The sequence below is a fragment of the Balaenoptera musculus genome, chromosome 13, assembly GCF_009873245.2.
Source record: "Balaenoptera musculus isolate JJ_BM4_2016_0621 chromosome 13, mBalMus1.pri.v3, whole genome shotgun sequence".
Classification (NCBI taxonomy): Eukaryota; Metazoa; Chordata; class Mammalia; order Artiodactyla; family Balaenopteridae; genus Balaenoptera; species Balaenoptera musculus.
In genome coordinates this window covers 61,856,330-61,870,183 of record NC_045797.1, presented here as the reverse complement: position 1 = coordinate 61,870,183, position 13,854 = coordinate 61,856,330, and positions in this window count along the sequence as shown.

Below are 13,854 nucleotides of genomic sequence, written 5' to 3'. Positions count from 1 at the left end.
GAAATATATATATATATACATACACATATATGTATGTATAAATATGACATCTATAGAATAAAGTAAGTCTATCATAGCAAATATTGTTACAGAAACAGTTAAGATATCCTGACACAAGGTTCACTGTTGTACCAACTGCCATTATGAACCAATAACAAGCCAAAAAACACAGGGAATCCTGAGGTTTATGCCTTTTCTGGGGATGTAGAATCACTGAATACAAGACTACTGATAGTCACTGCTGGAGCTTAGAACAATCTTAAATTGAATGATCTTAAATTGGTTGAGGTAGTCTCTTTGAATCTGTTCTCAAAAGCCTGGGGAAAAGAGCCCAAAATAGAAAAGCAGACTCAAATTTTACAGCTAGATCTAGACAGCTGTCTGGCATGTGCTCTATGAACCCAGGCCAGGTTACTGCTCTGTCCTTATTTCCCTTCCTCCTGTTCCACCTGCAGTGTGTTTCCTGATGTTGAATACCTGCCAATGCATAGAATAAATTCTCTTTTTTCCTTTTCACAGAATATTTCTAAATTATTTTCATTCAGAGGCCAAGTTGTTTTTATTCTCCTATCAGTTTAATAATACAATGATTTTTTTATGTATCCAACATATATTAAAACAAACTGAAATTGTTTATCAGAAGATATCTAGATGTGCTGATTTCTGATACATTCTATATCACTCATAATGATGATAATAATAATACAGTTATATTGTTCATTATATGTACTGTTCTAAGTAGTTTTCCTGCTTATGAATTTTGAGTAATCGTCAAAAAACATAACCCTGCAACGTATGCAATATTATTATGCCCAATTTATTGATGAGGAACTTGAAGTACAGAAATCTTAAGCAACTTAACCAAAATCACTCAGCTAGAAAGTAGTAAAGTCTAAATTTGAATCCAGGCAGGTGGAGCTCTAGAATAGATTCTTTGAACCCTTCCATTCTGCTGCCTCTCACTAAGAGAACCACTATCTTCCTAGATCATCAAGCACAGAACATCAGATTATAATACATCAGGCCAAAACTCTAAACTTAACCCAAATCTTAAACCAAAAACTTATTCTAGTTCTTGATCATAAATGTTTTCAAACAAGTTTGCTGGCAACTCTTAACATTGCTCCTTCTAATTCACCAGGAACTCCTACCCTTGCCCTTTGACATGAGGGCACCAGTTCTACACATCCCAAAAGTAAACCACTGCATGAATGAATGTGTGTCAAACTGCCCGTATTGTTATTCATTGCCACAATTTATTAAAACATCTCTCATGCAAGTCCAACGGCATAGTTAACGTCACCTAAACCACAAAGCAGAAAAAAATTTATGCAAATGCCCACAGCCAACATGAAAGTCCATTGATTTTTTTGGGTTACATATAATGAATTCTCATCACAAATTTTATGTTCATGAGTTAATGAAAAGAGAATAATAGTAATGATCAGGGTCAGGGACAACATTTGGGAGAACTGCATGCAGAAGATTACAGTATAATAATATCACAACAATCCAAACAAATAAACAAAATTAATCATTCAGTGTATTGCCTTAAGATGGCATTTATTCCAGAGCATATAGATTTGGAAGGAACATGAACTTCATGTCTATTATTCTAAGAAAAATGTATGAATAGGAAGAGGAAGACTGGGCATGAAAGAAACATGAGTCAGAAAGAAAAAAGATTTTTAAATTATTGGGAAAGTTGGTTACTGTCTCATTTTGGTGTCCAGTCTCATCAAATGGAAATGTGGTAAGAAGTGTGGGGAAAGTACACAAGCATAGTATGGCCAGGAGTATAAGATTAGTATCCAGAAAACTCAATTTGATTTCTAGTTACCTCTTTGCTGCATGCAAAACTTTGAGCAGGTTACAGAAACACCCTATACCTCAATAGTTACAGATGTATATTATTTATGAATTTATATTGTATAATGTATTAACTAATATAAATAAAAGTGCTTAATGCCATGACAAGAAAATAGGGATCTTTAAATCAATGTTAATTGAATTTGATTTCCTTTGGTCCTTAGGGATACTAATAGAGTCATTCTATAATTAAAAAAATAAATTTAAAACATCTTATATATTTGTAGAGCCCTAACTATTAACTGTGTTTTCTATTTAAGATAATTGAACTGTGTGAGATGTTATGGAGTGTAAATTTGCTTAAATACCATAGCGTTCAGGGTCAAATCAGGAGACAGAAACCACAGAGTAATTTGAAGAATGCCTAATATAAAGGGTTATTAACTAGTAACAGGGGATTAGCTATCAAGAGGATAAAGGGAAACATAAAGAACACAGGAGCAGCAGATACAGGGATCAACTACTACCGAACCCATAGGACTGAGGTAGAGTACCAAAGAAGAGGCAATTTGGGAGAAGGACCCCACCCCCAAGGCTGAGTTGCAGACCTTGTTGTAGCAGATATGGCTGTAGCCTACTTGTTCATAGAGTAGTTCATTAAGATGCCACAGTATAATGTTTGCACACATGCAACCACCCAATGGAGTGCTGAAAAAAAAACCCAAAAAACTCACCTAGAAGCTACATGGAGAGGTGCTGCTGAAATTACCAGTGTACTGTCTGGGACACCAGCAGCATTCATCAGGAACTGCCTGAGTGCCCATGAAACTCCCCAGGAAGTTGTTCATGAACAACTGAAGAGCTGAAGCTCTTTGGGAGTGAGTACCACTAAATGTCTGCCTTTACATGTCCTTTACGTGTCTGCCTTTATGTTGCAGCCAAATGCTGCAATAGCAAGAAGAAAAAGGATACACTGGGACAAGGAAGAGAAGCCCGTTTATCCTACGTTGTGCCTCAATGCAAATTTAACAGGGTTAAACTAAAGAGAAATGTTTAAAAGGTTTAGCTGAAGTATCACAAACAGGGCAATAAAGGGAGAAGTTGGAGGTGAGAGGCACCAATTTTATACATAGGTATACATATCTATAAAGTGTATACATATCCATCTTTTGGGGAAATGGGATATTGTTTACTGTTTGTTGGCTCTTTTAATTCAACATCAGAGGGCTGATACTCATTTAGGAAATAGAATATGACCATTTATCTTTAGACATCATTTACCATTTAGAGATTATGAGCAAGTGCCCAGCTACTGCCAATTGCAGTAAGTAAAACTTAAGAAGTAAAAACTGCAAGTATTGCTGGAGACTACTGTTTCCCCTCTATAAGGTAAATATGTACTGAGCAGTTAGCTTTCACCCAACATCCTTGCCTCTATGTAGATGAAGTGCTATAAATCCCAGATAGTGAAGAGAAATAGTGTCACTGATCTTGTTTCCAGAGGAGTGGTCAACTGAGAACAAGAGACTGTATGATGTCAACAGGCACTGCACACATGGGGCCTTTTTCTTTAGCCAAAAAGTGTCCTCAGTGATATACGCATCAGGGAAACTCTCTCATCCTGCAGGTGAAGGAATATATTGGCATGACCAATTTGGAGACCAACTAACAGTATATAGTAAAAATGAGGATGCACCATCCCATTGTTAGCTTAAATCTCAGAGAAACTCTTATTTTATATATATATATATATATATATATATATATATATATATATATATATATATATATATATATATATATATATATTTAGTTATTTAAAGACATGTACATGAAAGTACATAAAAACATTGTTATGGCAAAAACAAAATTGGTATCAATATAAATATTCATCAACAGAAAAATAGATGAATAAACTGTTGTAATCTCAGAGAGTGAAATACTATAGAGCAGCAGAAACAAATTAACTAGACCTATTCATGTCAGTAGAAATGACCAATTATCTTTAGAGAAAAATACAAATTGTAAAATAACGTATATAACATTTAAAGTAATATATATACACACATATATATGTACAGTTTAGAACAACATGGATCAGTAATAAATGTAAAAAAATACATATAGGGCTTCCCTGGTGGCGCAGTGGTTGAGAGTCTGCCTGCCAATTCAGGGGACACGGGTTCGAGCCCTGGTCTGGGAAGATCCCACATGCCGCGGAGCAACTGGGCCCGTGAGCCACAATTACTGAGCCTGCGCGTCTGGAGCCTGTGCTCCGCAACAAGAGAGGCCGCGATAGTGAGAGGCCCGCGCACCGCGATGAAGAGTGGCCCCCGCTTGCCACAACTGGAGAGGGCCCTCGCACAGAAACGAAGACCCAACACAGCCATAAATAAATAAAATAAATAAATTTTTAAAAAACACAAACATATAGATGATACACACACATTTCAATATAATGGTTGCCTCTGGGAGTGGAGAGAGAGGAATGATATCAAGAATTCATAGGAATCTTTAACTTCTTATGTAGTATTTTATGCCTTAAGCTAGAGGTAAATACATTGATATTCAGTCAGTCGTTATTTCACTTATGCATGTCTTTGAAAACTTTATACCACATTTTTTTAATTGGAGAAAGGTTTTTCTCAGGTATATGGCCATACTGATATTGGCTACTAGAGGTGTTTTGGAAAATCATGATGGAGGAACATCTTTACTCTTTCTCCTTAATAAATCCCAGCTTCTATGATTAAGTGCTTGGAAATCACTTACATAAGGGAAGAATGGGAAGTTTTAGAGCTTGAGGAAGTAAATAATTTTTATTTCATAGTAGAGAAACATTTCCATATTACAGATGGGTGGGTGGTCAAGAATCAAGAATAAAAAGGGAGTCTAGAGTCCAATCCCTGGTAAACCAAAGACAGTGTTTACTATTATACTGGTACTACTTGATTTCTTAAGTCTTTTCTTTCCCTACTCCTAACAAATTAAATTTTGAGTACATACTTGCTTAATAAATGAAACACTTATGATTGATCAAGAAGTAAAATTAAGAGTAAGCAAGAAAAACTTAGCTATATATTAAGGTAGAGTCAGACCAAAATAAAAACAATTATACTCTGTCATGAAATTCAGGCAAACCTGACTTGCTTAGAGCAAAAAGGGAATGAATTCTGGAGATGAATGTTCTTCCCTTAAGACATTAAATTCATGGCCTAGAGATAAAATACAACATTTAAAAAAATGTAATCAGAGAAAGAAAGAAAATCTTGGGCCGATTTCCTAATAGTATAAGGAGGCGAGAAAAAACCACAAAGAAATGTGGAAGGACTATATCCACTAAGAAATAGAGACGCTCAAGGACCTTACCCACCAACTTCCACCCCACCACCGCCCCACCCCAACGTGGCCCTATGATCAAGTAGTTCAGCAAGCTGAAGAGAAGAAATTTTGCACACAGTGGGTAGCAGATTTTGGTGGGAGAATTGCTGGGCATGTTGTTGGCAAAACAATTAATTTTGTTTATACCCATTACATATAATATAGCCATATTCCTTTCAAACAAATTGAATTCTAAATATTGTCTACTACTATTTATTGATCAGCAAACACTCACTCATTCTTGTAATGATTTATTAAGCATAAACAAATTTACTGAGCAATTTGGGGGATGTCTGTTTTTACTAGTGAACTCTACCAATATGTGGAGGTTTGGGAACAAAAAAAAAAGCATCCCTGGAATAAATGAAGGAAGTATGTCAATGAAGATAACTTAAACTTTGAAAATAAGAATTATGATCAAAACGCTTTGGACAAGTTTTCACTTTATGGGTCCTTGCCTTACCTCTCCCACTTGCTCTGAATTTTTCACCGTTACCTGTCATTAATCCTTCCACCCGATACAAGAATAGTAGTTGCATGAAAAACATTAGTTATTGTGCAAAACATTTAAAGATTTGAAAGTTTCAGTAATCATTAAACCACTGACCTTGTCTAAGAATTAAATAAAGGACACAATCAACGATGTCTAGGGTACAGGATCAATTCAGAAAACAACAGAGAAGGGATAGCAAATAACACGCTGGAATACAAACAGTGAATTGAATGGGAGGGGAGAACTATTAGGATAAACAATCTGTTTATGGGTTTGTAGACCAACCTAATCAATTATCAGTAATATTCACACATTTGAACCTTCAAAACTAGATTCATTTCTGCACAGTCTCTGTCAACAATTCCAAGTAAATTCGGTTCTCCTCAATTTCCTTAATACATTGGAAATGGTGCTATTGATGTCCAATTCTTTTTTTTTAAATTTATTTATTTATTATTTATTTATTATTATTATTATTATTTTTTTTTTGGCTGTGTTGGGTCTTCGTTTCTGTGTGAGGGCTTTCTCCAGTTGCGGCGAGTGGGGGCCACTCTTCATCGCGGTGCGCGGGCCTCTCACTATCGCGGCCTCTCTTGTTGCGGAGCAGAGGCTCCAGACGCGCAGGCTCAGTAGTTGTGGCTCACAGGCCCAGTTGCTCCGCGGCATGTGGGATCTTCCCAGACCAGGGCTCGAACCCGTGTCCCCTGCATTGGCAGGCAGATTCTCAACCACTGCGCCACCAGGGAAGCCCCTGATGTCCAATTCTTATAAACATTTATAATAGAGATTTTCTCCTACTCTCTTCTTAAAAATATTTGATGACTACACATTTTAAAACTTTCTGTTAGAATATCAAAAATTTACATTTATGCTTCAAATTCTATTATGATTTAGAAAAAAAGGAAATCTGGATTCAAGTCTTCCAGGAATAAATTATGTTTCCCTAAAATTTTCTGTGATTGTGGTGTCTAAAGTATAAACCTATGTTGACCAATACCATTGGCCAATACATATGTGGCTATGGAGCATTTTAACAGTGGCTAGTCTAAATTGAGACATGCTATAAGTTTAAGATACACACCCAATCTCAAAAACTTAGTATACAAAAAGAAAGGATGTAAAATATCTCTTTAATAAATCTCTATGTAATTATATGTTGAAATAATATTTTAGATGTATTGGGTTAAATAAAATATATTATTAAAATTAATTTTACTTGTTTCTTTTTAACTTTTCTAAATGGAGCTACCAGAGGATACAAAATTAAATATGTGGCTCGCATTTATGGCCTGCATTATTTCTCTATTGGACAGTGCTGATATAGAGAAAATGTAAGCATTATCGGTTAGGCACTTTTCCTGATTTGTTCATTGCTGTGTTCCATGCAAACATAACTGTGTCTGGTACACAGAATATATTAAACGGTTGTTGAATGAATGACAAGAGTCAAGATGTTTGGACCCAACCCACTATTTGACCTTGAAAAGATTTTAAATGCACTGTAGAGGACTCTCGTAAAGAATTAGATTAATCTAGTGTATATTATTCCCAGAAAATACTTCACAATGAAAATGTGTTCTGTTCTGACTGTTTTACTTCAAATTTTCATATACACAAACCTCGTTAGGGTCAAAATACTATGGCCCCAAACAACTGTGTGATCAAAAAAGTATAATCAGAATATTTTGTATTTCAACAGTGTGATTATTTTAACAAGAAATATTTTGTCTCACTGTTAAATTATGCTTAATTTAACAAATAAAAAATATACTCAAATTTGAGACTTGACTGAAAACACGTCAGAAGCCTAAAAACTAGAACTGATAAATTGAAAATGGGTGCAAAAATAATAACTTGATTTCTGATGGCAAAAATATAATGCACAGGTCACAATATAGATAGTCTGGAATGAAAGTCTCAAACAGCAGATATATTATAATAAAATAGTTTACACTTAAATTATGAATAGTTCAAAACTCTTTTCTAAATGATTCATTGTAAAGATTATTGTGGAGGGATTTCAACCAAGTACTAGAAAATGCCAAATCTCTTTGCTATGTAAGGTATGTAATTAAGGTTCATTTTCTATTAGATTCACACCTTTTTTTTTTTTTTAAATACAGCAGGCAAAGACTTGCAAGTTCAAGCATTAAATATTTATCTGCTTATTAAACATACACACTGTGAGGTCTAAATGAAAAAAATTGCATAATGCAGCATTCAAATGCTTATAGTAGGCATCAAATAAAGGTAAGTATTCAGCTTAAATGCTACTTCGTGCATTGCTGTTTACTGGCACAGGAGAACACAGAAAATCTAAAATTGTCCTATGAATAGGAATTTAAGAACTGAAAGAACACATAAAGTATCCTCTCTCTTCAAAAGGTAGACATGAAAAACACACAATGGAAGTATGGTATATGGACACAGAAGCTGAATGAAAGAGTTCCCAAAAGCCAATGATTTGAGCAACAGAATAAATAATGTAGTACTGGGTTATAAACCAAAGCAGAAAATACATTTCCATGAGTCCACAATAATATAAATAAATGATTGAATGAGTGAATGAATAAATAAGTCAATAAATCAATAAATAAGAAGAGACAAATCTTCCATGCAGAATTCCCAAAATTTGTGTAGATACTCCCTGTCAAGGAGGAGGAGCATAACGTAAATTCCTTAACTGAGAGTCTACCTAGTGACTTCACTCCAAAATTTATGATAGGGAAAGCGGGGAATAGAGTAGCTTTAGAGAGGAGAAACCTGACAAACGCTACCTTAGACAAGTGATCAAGGTCCACATCAACAATGATAAATTATGCTGATAGTATATACCCTTGATATGATGTGGTGAGAATGGCATTTTACTTCTGTGGTATTCTTTCCAAAATCCATAACCCCAGTACAATAATGAGAAAAACATTAACAAAACTAAGACATTCTACATTCTATGAAATACATGACCAATAACTTCAAAACTGTCATAAAATATAACGAAAGACTGAGAAACTGTCACACTTTAGAGGAGTCTAAGGAAACATGATGACTAAATGTAATGTGGAATTCTGGATGGGATCCTAGAGCATTAGGTAAAATTAAGGAAATCTGAATAGACTTTGAACTAATGTACCAATATTGATTCATTATATGTGACAGTTGTACTATGCTAATGCACTATGTGAACAGTAAGGGGAATTGGGTGTGGGATATACAGGAACTTTCTGTACTATCTCCTGTGAATTTAAAATTTTTTCTGTGAATTTAAAATTTTTCCAAAATTAAAAGTTAATTTTTAAAAAAATGATGATATGGCTGTCTAGTCTTCACCTTCACTTTGCAAGTAGTAAAGGCAGAAAGTAAAAGAAACAACCTGAACATACCTTGAGTGCATTTGTAAAATGAGGGCAATAATATTACTTTCCTCATAGGGTTGTGAAACTAAATTGTGTTAGCATGGGTAAAATAGTAACAATTGTACTTGACTTATATACAATGGGATCAAAATTATTACTGTTAATTATAGTAGCAGTAATAGTATTACCACTCTTCCACAATCTCCCAAAATACTGGCATTTGCTACAAATATCTGAGGTAAGTGTTTTACAAGAGCATAATGTCAGAGTAATGGCCCATCAGCTGATAATATCAGAATGACCATCTCCTGAGCAAGGTTAGAATGCTCTTAAAAGTCTGAGGTATATGTGTTTGCTAGAAAACACATGGTTATCTGATTAAGAAGCATTTGAAACTTATAAATAAGGTGAAGATAGATAAAAATGTAAGTAAAATTGTAAAATTCTGAACTTCAAAGCATATAAAACATGGGAAAATGACAGTTTCATTCAATGTAATTATTATTATTATTATTAAGTTTCATTCAATGTAATTATTATTAATAATTATTAAGTTTCATTCAATGTAATTATTATTAATAATTATTAAATGTTATTGAGTTCCCAATATATTGATCTAGACTCTGAAGAACACATAAGGATGTGTTCATCCCACACGGAGACTTTTACTACTGGTACGTTAGGTGGTAGTCCATGAAATCTCAACTTTTCAGCACTAGAAAATTCAAAAGATACACTGTATCCAATATCTCTGGTCAATAACATACCTTTGAGGCATGTGAAATGATGCTCAACATTGCTAATCACTAGAGAAATGCAAATCAAAACCACAATGAGATATCACCTCACATCTGTCAGAATGGCTATCATCAAAATGTCTACAAATAAAAAAAATGTTTGTGAAGATGTGCAGAAAAGGGAACGCTAGTACACTGTTGGTGGGAATGTAAATTGGTGCAGCCACTGTGGAAGACAGTATGGAGGTTCTTCAAAAAACTAAAAATAGAATTATTATAAAATCCAGCAATTCCATTCCTGGGTATATAGCTGAACAAAACAAAAACACTAATTCAAAAAGATACACGCACCCCAATGTTCATGGAAGCATTATTTACAATAGCAAGATATGGAAGCAACCTAAGTGTCCATCAACAGATGAATGGATAAAGAAGATATAATGGAATATTACTCAGCCATAACAAGGGATGAAATTCTGCCATTTGCAACAACATGGATGGACCTAGAGGGTATTATACTTAGTGAAATAAGTGAGACAGAGAAAGACAAATACTCTATGTTATCATTTACATGTGGATAAAAAGTAAAACAAACAAATGAATATAAAAAAAGAGAAACAGACTTATAGATATATGGAACAAACTAGTGGTTGCAGTGAGGAGAGGAAAAGGGGGAGGGGCAAGATCAGGGTAGGGGGTTAATAAGTACAAACTATTATGAGTAAAATGAATAAGCTACTGAGTCCTTGTTGGATTTTTTTTTTTTAATTCACACAGAAAGTCACAAAAATTATACTCATCCTCATCAGTTCACTCAGTCCCATGTAATTAATTTTTTTTTTTCATCTTGATCTTTTGTTAGCACTTTTATGAGTTCATCAGTTTTTCATTAGAGTTCTGAAAATGCTTATTCATTCAGTTCAGCAGTGCAGTCAGTTACCAGAAACCTGTACTTGTCAGAGTCTTTTCCATGAATTTCTTAAAGATGAAACCCTTTTATAGGAACATATTTGCAAAAGCATCAGAGTACACCCAGAACTGTCTGTAAATGACAAAAGACTTAAAAATGACCACAGTTAAAAATTTGATGAAAGTTCATAACAATGCAGTTGACAAGAAAATTAGTAATTTTTGTGACTTTCTGTCTGAATTAAAAAAAAAAAAATCCAACAAGGACTCAGAGGCAAAGAATATACAAATAAATTTTCACTGCAAAGTAAAGGAGCTGTTACAGTGGAGGATTACTGGACTGAATGTCAATATTATGACATAGTATGAGTGTGTTTCATGTTTGGTAATTGCAATCATTGTTGCTTTTGTTGTGGTCATCCATGTACAATGCTTGGTGTCAGTCTATTTATCTCTTGTAAAAATAAAATACAGTGTGTGTGTGAGAAAAAAAAATGAATAAGCTACAAGGATATATTGTACAGCACAGGGAAATATTGCCATTATTATATAATAATTTTAAATGGAGTATATTCTATAAAAATACTGAATCACTGTGTTGTACACCTGAAATTAATATAATATTGTAAATCAACTACACTTCAATTAAAGAAAATAATGTACCTGAGGAATACTTAGAGACTGGAAAATATTGGTTCCAGGAACTTCCATAGTTTGAGTGATTCATGTTTAGATTATGTCAATGCAATGTACCTCTGTCCACATTAAAGCTGTCTTTACCTTAATCTGTTTGCCTATGGACCATTTTTTGTCCTTCCTTCATTATTCCTTCTTAATGCATCTGGAGATCTAGCTGTAGATGTAAAATTCCAAGATCAGGTATCAACTTCTCCTTCCCTTTTCTCACTCTCATAGCTTGATTTCCTTACAGCATTTGTCCTATCACTATACCCAGTTTCAAAACCCTATAGAGAATAAAAAGTTGAAGTTTGTATGTAAAGTTAAGGAAACTTATAACCAAACACTTACCAGTAATTAATGGCAAATTGCCAATCACCATTAGTCTTTCCTTGCTTACCGTTCACTGTGAAGTTTTCACTCTAAAATTCTCTTGCTTCTACTTCTACACGATGACAGATGAGGGAGAGATTAAGAACTCTCTTAAGCATAAGAACTCTTATGCTCCATGGAGTTTTGATCTCCAGTTGTCTTCTGACTCTCCAATCACTACCTTTCTGACTCCCCTCCAATCTCTCATGTTGTGAATGAGGACAATTCCATTATAAGCATCCTTTTCCTTTTACCTTTTGCCCTGAGCAACCTCCCCAACCTGCATACTTTCCTTATCACCTCCACCTATATCTCTCAAAACACAGCATTTGCTGATGTCAAACTGGACTACCTGGTAGCCTGGAGCAGACACTAAGCCTTTAAACCTTTGTCCCCTTGCTCTTTGTATTCCCCTTCCCTTCTATTTTACAAATCCAACTTTCATCTCACGATCTTTTCTTCCTAGGAGCTCTCTTTGATTATCCTAACAAGAAGAAATGTCGACCCCCTCTGATATTCCATCATACTTTATCTATACTTCTCCCTTATATTATTATAAGTAACTATGCTGTATATCAATCACAACATCTTGCACATTGTAGCCACTCAACTGGGTGAGAGTAAACTGAAAACAAGTTAGGAAAGAATGATATAAAAAGTGGTATAAATGAAGACATATTTCAAAGGGAAAGAGGCAGGTGAGTGATATTGGTAATACTAAAATCTAAAAGTCACATCAGCCAAGTGGAAAATGCTCTATTTTTTATCAAGATACTAAAAGAATATCGGAAGGATGTCCTCCATTTGAATTTTTTAGGGTAACGTCAACAGAGGAGAGGAAAGTTATAATTTATTGGGAGTGTTGGTGGGGATTCAAGGCAAGGAAGGAATAAGACAGTATGATTTGGGAAATGATATAAAATGCCAGAATGGAAGAAGATTGTACTTTGGGAAACCATGAAATAGGGGTATATGGATGGAAGAAAGCAAAGCATGAAATTGTACTTAAGATTGGGGAAGGATTGCTAAGGATTCTATTTCAAACCTTGAGAGGAAGTTCCCTAGACTAGAGGAAATTCACCCTTCAATAATGAAGAAGCAGGAGGAAGAGTGAAGGAGACCGGCTGAAGAGGATGGTGTTTCTAGTTGCTAACGACTTCACTGTTCAAACTAGCTTAACCAGTTTTCCCCTTTCTTTTCAGGTGTTGGTTTCAGCTGTTGTTTTCAGAAGTGTTGTGCCTCCTCAGGGGAAGTTTCCAGATAAATTCCTCCTGATGAGCTGCCTGTGGGTCAGGTTTACATCCTGCCTTATCTGTGGCAGAACAGATAATACCTTTTGAAAAGTGAAAAATATTTGCTTCTTGCTAAGGGGAGCTGTATCTCTCCCAGCTGGAAACATAGCTATGGGCAAGAGCCAGAGAATTCTCAGGTGCACACAGATCCAAGTCCATGCAGGAAGGGCATGGATGGAACCTGTCCTCCTCTCCATACCTGAAAGGTTTAATTACCAGCCTCCTTTCACCTGTAACCAGAATTGAACTCCATTCCATTATCTGGAATGAGATACACTGAGTACAGCAAATGAGAACTTAAAAAATACTTTCCTTTATACAATGAGTAAAAAACCTTAAGATGAACATATTAAAACACGTTTATTTCTATGAAGCAGAGACAAACATGCAGTAGCTCTTAAAGCACTGTTTTTTTAATATCAAAAAGATGCCAGAATCACTACATTGTGCTGGTGTACTTCTGTCGGCATATGGGGTGTGTTTGTACACTGTGTGTATGTGGGTGTGTGCAGTGTTGGTGGAAGATATTTGTAATTTGACAATGCTTCTCAAGAGACTCTGTTGTTTATAAACACCACTTGAGAACCACTCTCCTAGGAGTAGGGAATATTTTCAGAGACTAAGTGGGACTGGACACATAAGGACAGCATTTATCTTTGCCCTGTGCCCTAAGCACCAATATTGCATTAATAAGAAATGGATATTTTATTAAATCTTTTTAGAAGGGTTGTATTTTCAAGTTGTGTAAGTTCCTCTCAGAAAAATCCTCTTCAAACATGTCTTCTGGGAGTAATGGCTCCTTTTAACCTATTTTTCAGATCCCCTATAAC